General features: G+C 44.5%; 1 protein-coding gene and 1 pseudogene across 1 annotated transcript in view; both read right to left on the bottom strand.

Annotated features, from left to right (window-relative positions):
• Positions 1–13,602, bottom strand: part of LOC102374992 — a 372,914-nt gene that overhangs the window by 218,166 nt on the left and 141,146 nt on the right. The window lies entirely within an intron of this gene.
• The window catches only part of LOC112551108, a 12,236-nt pseudogene continuing 3,355 nt past the window's right edge, over positions 4,722–13,602 (bottom strand).

Genomic DNA, 13,602 nt, shown 5'->3' with positions numbered 1-13,602 from the left:
GTAGCAATGTGTGAACCCAGGGAAGAGACTGTTCTACATCATTTAGACATCTGCCTCCTATATGCCAAAGGCAAATTCTGATTTCCTGACTGCATTCTGAAGGTGCAGGACACACTACACCTCCGACTACCACCACCTGCTCCTTGAGGGAGGAAGTAGCTACATCTTTCCAGAGAAAAGGTGGCTTCAAACCTCTGTTCTCAGCAGAGGAGTTAAAGTCCACATTCCAGTGCAAAGAGCCATTTGATGGCAGCACCGATGGATGGCACATGAGATAGTTACCATAACTGGCACTACTTCACCATGTTTGACCAAAACAAACCCCATAGTGTTTTACTAACAACTGTGCAGTCGCTTCCCGGGTGTAACACAGCAGCCACATGGATAGGCAGCACATGGCACTCAGAACTGGTGTGACTGGAAATGCTGACTAAAACCAAAGACAAGCCCTTCCTGTTACAAAATGTTCCCCGGCGCAGCGCGAAAGGCAGCAAGGTTGAGCTCTCATCTAAAAGACTCTTAGAGAATCAATCCTGTGACCCAGCTTGGAATAACAAAAGTATGAGTCAGCCCTACTAGAAGTGGAGCCGGCGGCTCAAGGGAATCTTGGTATTTCAAACCGGATGTTCACTGATCAAGGCTGCAACTGAAGGAGCCGGAAGGATTGTCGTCACCGTGCTGAGGGACAAATTGTCCGGGCCCTTGCAAAGATGCTGTGAGGGGTTACGTGCTAAGGGAACGGTACATGCTCTTGCCCACTATTTTCAGTCATCATCCAGCTCCCCCCTCCAGAGAAGGAATTTGGCACCAAGTCCAGGAGCATATAGAAGTGATATGCTGTCACGCAAAAAGGTTCACATTACAGTAATTCTTCTGTGATGACAAGAGGCTGGAAAAAATACAATGTTTTACTGAGATGATCCTCACTCTTCATACCAGTAAGACATGCATGGTATGTGGTCACTGCACTCAGCCTGCGGGAGGGACCAGTGCCAGCACAGGCTGCCTTTGATCCTATACCATTTGACAGAGAGGGAGATAAATCCTTGCTTTGACACTGCACAGGGTCTGAAAAAGAACTACCTGGTCCAGTACTACAGTGAGTTAATAAGATGGCACTATTTGAACACTGGGCAGAGCCTCTTCCTGCCTGCCATGTTAGCAACACTTACAAAGCACCAATGTTCTTAACACCCAAGGGGAGATGGGGGTTTGGCTCGCATAAGAGAAGAGCAGCTGCCAGACGGGTTTTGGTATAGCCTGGCATTCCTACTAAAGGATATTTTAGAAGTCATATGCCAATCCCCTTTGCTTGCATATGGATGCTCTGTCCAACATCCTGCTGGGATTTCTTGTCAGTGTGTCTCCCTGCATAGCCCAAAGGAGAATCCAGGGATAAAGACGTATTTATATTGTAACAGCATAAGCATCACCCAGTACTTACTGGTTATCATGCTCCTGCCTTCAGGGTTTCCTAGAGAAAATTGAGGCAGGAAAGGAGACTTTTCTGCTTCAAAAACTCATGGCTTTACCTCTTGGGCAAAATGAGAATCACCTTTTGGCACAGTAGCATAAGCACTTATTTTTGGACAGTTTAGTCAGCTGCTACAGTCCATAGTGGCAAATAACAGGCCAGAGCATGGTGACTGTGCTGACTTTGTGAGCTGAAGACCCAGAGAAAACCCGAGGGTCCCCAGATTGTGCACAGGTCTCAGTACAATGATACCCTTTACATTCACTGCAGTAGAGTCCTGTCCCTTCTCCCCACACAGCATATCAGCGAGGAATAGACAAGTTCTACACAGAGACAACTGCATTACAGTACATCAGAAAAAACTTATTGAGAAGATCAAATTTCATCTGATAGGTAGCAGATGTACATATGAGCTGGGATTTAACAGACCCAGAAGAATCAGATGCCAACTTGCACTGAACTTCTGTCAAATATCAGTACAAAACCTAACTCTCTTGGGTTCCAGCACCAGGCTACAGACCTAATGGGAGCTGTGATCCTAGATATCTCCTCCTCCTGTCTTTAAAACCCACCGTAGAGACTAAAGAGCCTCTAACACAAATTCTATGTTTTAAGACATTTATTTCCTGCTTTATTAACAGCACTTTGGATTATTAGAGCCAAAAATATACAACTCCACTTATATCAAAATAAGCATCTCAACCAGCAATGGCCTCATTTGCTGCCTCAAACACTGTGAATTTGTTGGATCATTGTGAAATGATCAGATTATTATTCTACTTAGACAAGACAGTGATAAATAGAGTCAAGAGTTAACACAGAAATTCAAATGTAAAAATGTTTGTGCAAAAAGAAGCAAGCACAAGAGACAATGGGAGAGGATCAGAGATGGGGGCAAACAGCATAATGAAATAATGGCCACAAGCTATGCCCTCAGAGCCTGAGAGAGAAGGGGTAGCTAACCCTAACCCACAGGTATCCCATCTTCAGGTGAGATGGGAGGCCACCATTACCACTCCCCATTTCTTTGATAGACATGAGATTTATGGGGGAAGTGACCCCACCAAGTCTATTTCTGTAGCCTTATGAGAAAGAAAAGAGGTTGAAAAATCACTTCCATGTACATAGTACATGGTTGATAGCACAGGGGTTACAAGGTTGATGCCACAGCAGAAGCACTCATAGTGCAGCCCTGTCAGATTCCAACAAATCTGCAAATTCTGTTGAATACCTTGTCACAAGGACATGAAAAAGGAAAGCAGGGACTGACCTGGAGCTGGAGGATTTTTAGCATATCTCATCATGTTTGGAGGAAGGAAAAAACTATGAAATGACAGTAATGAGGTGCATGAACTCCAATTAATTTTGTGAGTCTAAAATTTGTTTACAACTTTACTTCCTACTCCTATTGATGGTCAGAGCTGAGATGAGCCCTAAACAGGATGGATTTGGCCCTATGAATTTAGAACTGCATTTTTAAAATCCTACCAGCCCCTCTCACACCCAAGCTTGAGTCACAGGGTCCCTAAAGATCACAGGTAAACTGTACATGAAATCTCACTCTTCACACACCTCCCATACAGATGGGATTTTAACTATCGGGGTTCAGGTGGCTAGGCCAGAAACAGTCCTGTGATTGTGTCATTACAACTGGGAACAAAAATTAAATCTCTACTGGCTGTTTTGTGATCCATCAGAGGATAAAAAGATTTACGGAGTAAATGAAGTCCAGCTGTCTTCACAGAGTAAGTGGAGTGGGCCTGGCTGCACTGAAAAATTACTGGGAGTTATAAGTCATGCAGGCCCCCTAACACAACTCCTGTCTGCACCTAAGAGCCCTTAACTTGAGTGCAGTGGGATTCTAACCACGCTACCTGTACTAAGAAGGGTGCAGGATAAAGCACAACTCATCTGCTGCTAACATACCAGCCCTAAAACATGAATGCTGGCTAGTTGCACCTATGCATTGCCAGTCCTCCAGTGCCACCCATAGCTCTCCCTCCACTATGTGCCCAAAAAGGACAGGCAAGTTATCCCATAATGATAATGATAGAGCAGCTTGCTTACTGCAACACAGAGAACCATGCAACCCACACAAGTGAGTGCAATGTTACTGCGGACACAGCAGCTCAAGTGCTGTTTCACAGTGCTCCTGCTTTCACTTGCTTTAAGCTAACCTGAGTGTAGACATACGCACTGCAAATCTGCTTCCCCAGCCCAGGAAGGACATGCTTTTATGCCCAAACCTCTTTTGGAGTCCAGTTTTATTCTTCATCTTAAAGCAGTGGCAAAATATCAAAACCAAACCTATGCCTACTATGGCCCACAGAGGGTTTTCCTTTTCCTGTCCTGCTACTGAAAGGAGATCCTCCCCTCCCCCTGCTCCTTTCTAGCCTTTTTCAAGATCTTATAGTAGATCCCCAGCATGTCACCTGCAACTCTCCCTCAATTGAGCCATTTTGTGGCCTTTATAATCTGAAGGGTATGATACCTAAATGCAATTGCTCTGGCCCTATGTCCTATATCCCTTAAAGAGAGGGGTGACCCTAGTGTCACAAGGAACTTGAGCTAATACTCTGGTACAGGTGCGAAGTCCACTCCCTGTGATAGTCGGGAGCAATATTTATCCACAGAATGTAAATAAAAATTTTCCATTCTAAAGGGAGCTGAGCTCCCAAGTTCCCACAGAAACCATTCAGATGTCTGAGATGAATGGGTTATTGTACGAGGCAGAAACCAATCCTTGATATCCTCATCATAGCGAGCAGGTTCAGTAACTAAATGGGAACAATTCATAAAACTCAGTAACAAGCATCTGGAAATAAACAAGTAGGCAGACAAGCACCAGATAAAACAAGCCCAGTCTCCACTCACACCATTTTTTGAGGAGTCAATCTTAGCAAAGTGAAATCTGGCCCACACACCAGCCCAGTGACTCTCACCTGGCCCCTGGGACCTGATGAGTTTGACACACCTGGGACAGCAAGTGTTTCCTTTAGTTCTTAGGTGATGAGCTGAGGTTCTGTTCTGGCAAAAGAGAACATGTCCAGCATCCCTCTAAGCAAGACACTTTTTAGAAAATTGGATCAAGAAGGCATTTGTCTGTACAGTGTTCAAAATTTTTCTTATGATGGTTGAATCTACATGATTCCCTTTATTCTCAGAGGTAATCTGTAAGGTTTTGCAAAAGAGAAGTCCAAACGACAGCCTATTGAATTCAATGAAGAGCTGTCATTTGCAAGTGTGTTCATTTGTTGCTCCAGTAGTGAACTGATTTGGGCCCTTTGACTGGGTCAAAGAGACTTGAGAGGAAGAAGGAGTTGGCACTTCCTTGGAGGTTAATAGGCATCCAATCCATCAGTCCACAGGGAATTACATTTCCCACACCAGCATCAATCTGTTGTTTTTCAAAATACCTCATTACCTGGAGAATATCCCCCATGCTGTAGCCCTTCTTAGCTGCTTTTCCAGCTAGCAGAGAAAGCTTCTTCAGAGTCTTGTTATTTCCATGTATAAATGACAGGTTGAGCATACTGAACTCGGAAGCAACCGTCCACTGGAGCATAGCCTGAAGCTCTGCACTTCTGAAGTCCAGAGTATAGACCCTGGAGTTCAGAAAAGCAGGCTTTGACTCCTTCAGGGAACTGATGGACAGGACCCCCTTGGAGGACAGTCTGAGGAAGAAAGGAGCCCAGAAGAGCTGGCTGTATTTTAAAGAAACCTTACAGGGGGAGCAGGGACAAGCCATCCCGACGTGCAGGAAGAATAAAAGATGTGGCAAGCAACCAGCTCAGCTTAGCAGAGATCTCTTTGGTGAGACTAAACACAAAAGAAAGCTTACAAGAAGTGGAAACTTAGACAAACAACTCAGGAAGAGTACAAGAATATTGCTGAGCCATGCAGGGATGAAGTCGGGAAGGCCAAAGTGCAATTGGAGTTGCAGCTAGCCAGGGATGTGAAGGGTAACAAGAAGGGTTTCTACAAGTATGTCAGCAACAAGAGGAAGGTCAGGGAAAGTGTGGGGCCCTTACTGAATGGGGGTGGGAACCTAGTGACAGATGATGAAGAAAAGGCTGAAGTATTCAATACTTTTTTTTACCTCAAGTCATCACAGGCAAGGTCAACTACCAAACTACTGTACCTGGCATCACAGTTTGGGGAGGAGGTGAGCACCCAACAGTGGTAAAAGAACAGGTTAGAGACTGTTTAGAAAAGCTGGACGTGTACAGATCCATGGGGTCCCACGCACTGTATCTCAGGGTGCTGAGGGAGTTGGCTAATGTGATTGCAGAGCCGCTGGCCATCGTCTTTGAAAAGTAGTGGCTATTGCAGGAGGTCCCGGATGATTGGAAAAGGGCAAATATAGTGCCCATCTTAAAGAAAGCGAAGAAGGAGGATGTAGGGAACTACAGACCAGTCAGCCTCACCTCAGACTGCAAAAAAATCATGGAGCAGGTCCTTAAAGGATCCATTTCTAAGTACTTGGAGGCAGAGACAACCCGAGCAGGGTGCGGGTCCTGGGGCAAAGCAGCCTGTGCGGGGCCCCTTCCCCGGACTCGAGGAAGCCGGCAACAAATTCAGGGGGAGGGGTAGCAAGTGGCCGGACATGCTGGATTCGGTGGCAGATTCCACAGCTGGGGGGTGCTGAGTGGCTGGACGTGAAGCCAGCAGCAGTGTGGAGTCACTGTGCTGCTCCACCCAACTCTGCAGGCCCCCCAAAGCACGGGACCCGGGGCGGTCATCCTGATTCATCCCCCCCTAGGGACAGCCCTGCTTGGAGGAGAAGGTGGTGACTGGGAACATTCAGCATGGATTTACCAAGGCCAATGTGACTGCTTTCTATGATGAGAGATAACTGGTTCTGTGGATGTGTGGAAAGCAGTGGACATAATATACCTTGACTTCAGTAAGGCTTTTGATACAGTCTCCCACAGCATTCTTGCAAGCAAGCTGAGGAAGTATGGGTTGGTTGGATGAATGGATTGTAAGGTGGATAGAAAGCTGGCTGGATTGTCAGGCTCAACGGATAGTAATTGATGGATCAATGTCTAGTTGGCAATTGGTATCAAGTGGAGTGCCCCTGGGGTTGGTCCTGGGGCTGGTTTTGTTCAATATATCTTCATTAACAATCTGGAAAATGTGATGGATTGTACCCTCCTATTTTGCAGATGACACCAAGCTGGGATTGAAGCAGATACATTGGAGGGTAGGGCTAGGATTCAGAGTGACCTAGACAAATTGGAGGATTGAGCCAAAATAAATCTCATGAGGCTCAACAAAGACAAATGCAAAGTCTTGCCTTTAGGATGGAAGAATCCCATGGACTGCTACAGCTTGGGGACTGACTGGCTAAGCATCAGTTCTGCAGAAAAGGACCTGCAGATTACAATGGACAGTAAACTGGATATGAGCCAGCAGCGTGCTCTTGTTGTCAAGAAAGCTAACAGCATACTGGGCGGCAGTACTAGGATCGTTGCCAGCAGATCAAGGAAAGTAATTATTCTCCTCTGTTCTAAATGGGTGAAGCCACATCTGGAGTACTGTGCCCAGTTTTGGGCCCCCCACCATAGAAAGGATGTGGACAAGTTAGAAAGAGTCCAACGGAGAGCAACGAAAATGGTTCAGGGGCAGGGGCACATGACTTATGAGAAGAGGCTGAGGGAACTGGACTTATTTAGTTTGGAGAAGAGAAGACTGAGGGGGAGATTTAATAACAGCCTTTAACTACCTGTAGGCTGATTCCAAAGAGGATGGACTGTTCTCAGTGGTGACATATGACAGAACAAGGAGCAATGGTCTCAAGTTGCAGCAAGGGAGGTTTAGGCTGAATATTAGGAAAAAAACTCTCTCACTAGGAAGATGGTGAAATACTGGAACAAGTTACCTAGAGAAGTGGTGGAATCTCCATCCTTAGAGGTTTTTAAGACCCAACTAGAAAAAGTCCTGGCTGGAATTATTTAGTTGGGGCTGGTCCTGCTTTGAGCAGGGGGTTGGACTAAATGATCTCCTGAGGTCCCTTACAATCCTAACTTTCTGTGATTGTATGATTCTTTATTTGCGAGCTGCTGTTGGCATTCTGGTTGGTCACTGTCGCTTGACAACTTGAAGATGAACCTGCAAGTGGTTTCTACTCTGTTTTGATTTTGAAGCTTTCCTGGTCATTGTTTGAATTTTTGCAGATGAGGCACCAAATGCATTGGGCCCCTCTGACAAGTCAGCTATAGCTAAGTCAGTGCCACTGTCTTTGGCCATGAAGAGAGACATCTTCATCACAGATTTTACCAGTTGGTCAATAAATCGCTTGTTGACCTGATCTATATTGTCAAACTGTTCCATAGCTGAATTGGGCAGCTTGGCTAAGGCCTGTTTGGAGTACTCACATTCACTGGCAGAAATATACTTAAAGCTCTAGTTGGTTTTGCTGGAACTGCCTTCTATACTGAACCCAGCCTTGTGCAAGACCCTCTGTATGCTGGACAAGAGGATACTTGATATGCCTCCCTTTGGGGAGTTGAGCTGCTTTGGTAATTGTTCCATGTCCCTAGTTGCCTCGACCCAACCTGCTGCAAGGGACTTGGAACTTCGGCTGCCCCAGCTTTTTCAAAATGTGAATCATGAGTAACATACCCAAATGAAGTGACACCTTAATGTAATGCTAATTTAGCACAAAGTTATTAGCTTCTGGTTAGAAGAGCGAGTTTGACAGAAACAGTTTGATCATTTTACAGTGTCATCTGTCAAATAGCAATAAAACAAAGAATAGCTCACCAACAGCCTGTAATGGTAAAAAAAAAAAAAAAACCACCTTTAGGGTTGAGAAACTTCTGTTTCTCTTCCTTTGGCACTTTTTCTGTCTTCTGCTTTTTCCCCATTGCTTCCCCTTTTTCTTTCATTCTTACAAATACAGAATCTGCCTGTTTTTTCCTTTTCCCCTTTAACTCTTGAAATAAAACCAATAAAAACACAGTGGCTGTGCAAATGAGATGTAAAACCTGGCCCATGCAAACTTTCCTGAAGCTCTTACTAGCAGAGTGTTGAAAAATTATACAACCATAGCAGTCATATGTGGAAAATATTTTTTTTATTGTTTGATAAACCTCTCTACCAGTTAAGGATTTCTCCCTACAAAGTATTTTCCCTTTTTTCATCTAATTTAGTTCTATTACACTCCCCTTTATAAAATATCCCCCATCCTGGATCTCTGGAGAAGATGGATGTCTTTGTGGTAGAGCTCCACAGCAAACTTCTGGCAGATTATGTCTACAGTGGGCATGCTCCAACTGGATTCTGAAAAGATCAAACTGGGTTTTCTCTCCAGTTACAATGCCAGTTGGGCCTGGATTGGAGACTGGAACTGAGATCAGGGAGTTTCTTCCTCATATGCTGTTAGTGAACCTCCCTGCCAGTCTTGTAAATTTGTGGGGCCTCAGGTTGGGAATCCAAGATGAGCTTGTAAGGAGCGATGGCAGACAGAACCTCAGAACACTGGGAAATGCCGAAAGCCAGGCCAATAACAAGTCTATCCAGGCATCATGCAAAGCTCTCTAGTTTATAACTGGTGGAACCAAGCTGAAGTAAAGACTGTTTAACCAGGGTCCTCATCATCCACAAGTGGCAGTAAATCCTAGTGCTTGGTGTTATGTTAGAACACAAGAGTAAAGAAGTGAATAGTATTGAGCCTGAGTACATACAGATGTTTACAGGAAGCCAACAGCCTAGAAACTGAATTGAGAGAGGGGTGAGGGGAAGCTGGTGGGTGCTAGTGGGACAGGACCTAATGACAGAGGTTAGAAGTGGGTCCAACAGGACTTGCTTGAGATAAGAAAATAATATTGGGATTATAGAATGGCTTTCAATTCCTGGAGTGCATAGTTGAGCTACAATGCATGGCTGACAACAAGAGCCAAACCCTTGTAAGAATGAGACTTCCATCCCCTGTACACTAAGGGTGGGTGTTACTTGGAAGCAGTTCAATGAGGAAGTCTTCTTTATTGGCATTTTCCATAGTCTGGTTCAGCGAAACCAGTTTCTAGATCCTGAAGAAGCCACGGTGGAAGAATAGCCGTCCAGCGAGGTCTTGAGGGAGACCTCGTGTATAGAAAAGTTGGTTGTTGTCTATGAAAGGTCAGGCCTCTCTCAGCTAATTAGTCTGAAGTCAGGCAGAAGATAAGGCAGGGTTACACTTTAGAGACTAACACAGCTAACCACTAGACATGCCAGTACATCTAATGTGGACCTAGACATACCAGTGTAAAGCTTTCTTACACCAGTATTTCCCATTCTATATGGGAATCATTGCATCAATATGAAGTAGCTTTCTGCAAGGCTAACAGCACAGCAAGGAAGGACTGGACACCTGGGGGCATGAGCCACTGAAACTGGATACCAGCTTCTCCAGCACATATTGCAGAGAGAAGGTGTTGGAACTTGGCTTCCTAGATAGCACTGTGGGGCTGAAGACAGACCACCTGGAAAGCACAACCAAAAAGTCCACTGGTAGAAAGAATAGCCGTTGAGAATAATCATCATCTACTTTTACGTTTCATGAGGCACAGTTGTCTGTTGTGTGACTGGGTGAGTATTTCATGGAGAAAGAATAAATTAAATGAAAATACTGATAAGGTTGGGCCACAAATAAAGTCCTTTTGGGATGCCACAAATAAAAAAAAATAGTGTGGCTCTCCTCCTTGCATCTCTCGAGACTTTTTTTGTTAATAATCTTTGCAGCAGCAGCAGAATGTTGGCTGCCATGGTCCTGCTTTACCTGTGGCAGATTAGGAAGTTGTACCTTGTGGTGTGTCAGGGTTTAATGTGTAGTTTTGCTAATAGATTAGACAGTGGATTTGTATAGAATGGTTTGGATAGGAATGATTCGTCTCTATGAGTCTATGATTTAAATGCTTTTTGAGCTACTGTACTTCAGAGCTACTACTGTGTTTCTGTTCAGAAATATGTTGTAGGTTATGCCCTATTATATAGATAAATAATTACTGATTTGATATGTTTTCATGAATTATGCCCTTTTAAAGTGTAGACAGATAAACAAATTACATTAAATTGAGGGGAGGAGTTTTTTACAGTATTTAAACGGGCCTCACTCTCCAACAAACTCCTTCTCCTTTCCTACTCTTCCTTCTGCTATACAGACAACAGCCCTCCTTCCCAGGGCACCTATGAAAATGCAACATCTCCTGAACCACTTGTAAGCGCCCTGCAGCAGGAGGAAGCTGCCAGCAATGTTAGAAATAATCTGCAGAGCTACACCACTACACCTTCCATTCCCCACAGCCAGTAGGAGTGGAAAGTGCCATTAGTGCCAGGCAGGTTAATCCATTCCTGGGCAGTTTCTGTAGGTCCTATCTACAACAGTTTGCCCCTGGAGAGACAAGGCCCAGACATCTAGTATCTACAGCTCTAAGGGATGCCCTGCAAGCCAGTTCTGCAGTCTTCTGGGCTTGTCTGCTTCTAAGGAGATATTTATACTATGCAGACTCATAGGCAGCACAGAAAAAAAGTTTTGGGACAGGGATGCACAACATAGAGCCCTCGACATCATTTTTAGTAGACCACTTTGTTCAGTGAAAATAGCTGTGAAAAGCCACACAGAGTTCCGTGCCTTTGCTGTACATCGATTAATTAATCTATGTATACATTTGCATGCATGGTCCAGTCTCCCCCTTGTGGAAGTGTTGAGAGCTCATGTCTGACCAGAGCTGCTCCTACTGGTGGCAGCCTTCCTCTGGGCAGTGCAGCTGGCAGGTAACCCTTGATGAAGGGGGAAGTGTACACCCCTACTTTAGGGTTTCACTGCTGCAACAAGGACAGATCCAGGCATTGTCTAGACATGGATGGAGCAGCACAGACATGCATCCAGTAAAGACAGCCAGCACCAGTGCAAGTCACCAGGATGACTTACCCAGATGAGCTGCCCAGAGCAAGAACTTTTTTGAACCGGTGCCTTGGCACTGCCCTGCCAGTACACTGTTGGTTAGAATAAAAATACTGACACAGACAGGACATATGGGAAGTTCCAACAAGCCTGGCTCCATGTTCAAAAATGCCCCCAGACGTAGCATCCCTCCTACATAGCATCATAGCCTCAGCTTGGGCAAGGCACCCTACAACCTAAACAAGGGATTTGGTAGGCGCCCATCTCTACCCATACATCTCAGCGGCAGGACACTGTAACAGCTCCAAGTGCCTAATGACATGGGGGCTTGGGGACAGCTAAGTGTACAGAGCTTGTTTTACATGTAAAGGACTGGAAACCAGGGGTGATTTTTTTTAAGTGAAGAAAAACAGACAATCACAGCCCCTGGGAATATCCTTTCCCTTAGATGCTCCAGATCCCTGAAGTCCTCAAGAGCACTTGAGTTGTGTCATGGTTGATAGTACATAGTCTTAAATAGAGTTTAGATTATGGATTTTTATAGCACTGTTTAAGGACAGTACCCTATCAAAAATCCTCATGCCTGTCCTTTCCTAGAAAGGCTTTCAACCATCCCTGGTAGACCCACCCTAGTTCTCATTTATGCCTCCAATGTACTATCCTTCCACCCCACAACCCAATTTTTCATATATACCTCCTTGGTAGGCTTATTCCTCTAACTATTGGTTGCCTAGTTATTTTTTTAAACTCTGATGAAATGCTTAATAAAGTAGCCCTTTCTATTTATTTTTTTTTTATTGATGATCTTGCCCAGCTTGTGTATGACAGCCTATTGAATTCAATGCAGCACTGTCATCTGCAAACATTCTCTTTTTGCTCCAATAGAGAGCTGGTTTGGGCACTTTGGCTGGGTCCAAGTGACTTGAGGGGGAGAAGGAGTTGGCACTTCCTTGGAGATTATTAAGGATCCAGTCCATCAGTCCGCAACAAGTTATGTTTCCCACAGAGGCATCAATTTATTGGTTTCCAAAGTACCTCATTACTTCCTGGAGAATATCCCTCATGCTGTAGCCCTTCTTGTCCATTTTTCAGCTAGCAGAGGAAGCTTCTTTAGATCCTCATCATTTACATGCAGAAAGGATAGCTTTTCTCAAGGTTTTCTTGAAGGAAAAAGAAGGATGCAAATCTCAATCATCTTTGTACAAACCTCAGAAAAACACTGCTCAATGGATAAGTCAAGTCTAGCATTTGCTCCACTTAAAACAGGGTTCCAGGACCCAAAATCTCAAGCCATGCAGTTTACAGCAATGAAAAGTGAAATGCATGGCTCTGGAAAAGACAAGGGAAAAGGAGCATTTGAGTTCATTCCTGTTACCTGCATAGCTTCAGATTTGGGGGCTTTTCACACTGAAGTGATATAAATAGTAGACTTTGAGGCCAGGATTGTCCCTTATCTTCTCTTGCTAGGCCTTAAGAAGACATTTCACCATTAGTAGTCCCTGAGTTATCCTCTCATGAGATGCCTTGGGAGATGGTAGCTTACCACAAGGGTCTTGTCTGCATTTTTGTAGATTATCTGAAGGAGCCAGTGCCTGCTGGAATCCAACTGTATATTTCTGAAGGTCACTGTTGAGCCAGATCACAATGCTTAGTTCATCAGCTAAACCATATTTAAAAAGACAAACTGCTCCTTCAGCAGGCAAACTGCTCCTTAGAATGATCTTGCTTCTTGTAGTCTTTTATTACGATGACCTCCTGTTCCTCCTTATTTGTTAGATCAAGTTCATTTGAATATTCAGAGATGTTAGCTTGCATCTTTCTTTGCTTTTGGATCTGAGGCTGGAGACATCAACAAAAAAGATCACCTTGTGGTCCTGGTCCTGGTCCTTCAGGTTTGTAGAGAGGTCTACTTGACACATGCCTGCCTGGTTACATAGCCAGTCAACTTCCTGAGACATCTTTGCAGATTGACGATAGAGCTGTACCCAGGCCTATAAAGTGTTCTTCTGTCAGTTAAGCTATTGAGATGATGACCCTGCCAGACTTGATGTTGCCTCCTCACTCAACTTTTCCTGCTCTTCTGTTGCCATATTTCATGTTTGCTGTGTTGACTCTTGGTTTCTACAGCAGTAGTGACATCACAAAGATTCAGTTTCACCACCAGCTAGTGATGCATTGGTTCTGGTTCAGCATTAGCCTGCTATACTGTTTTTTTCTTAGGCTGTAATGAATCTATTTC

The sequence above is a fragment of the Alligator sinensis genome, unplaced genomic scaffold (genome assembly GCF_000455745.1).
Source record: "Alligator sinensis unplaced genomic scaffold, ASM45574v1 scaffold694_1, whole genome shotgun sequence".
Lineage (NCBI taxonomy): Eukaryota > Metazoa > Chordata > Crocodylia > Alligatoridae > Alligator > Alligator sinensis.
This window is presented reverse-complemented; position numbering and strand designations above follow the sequence as displayed.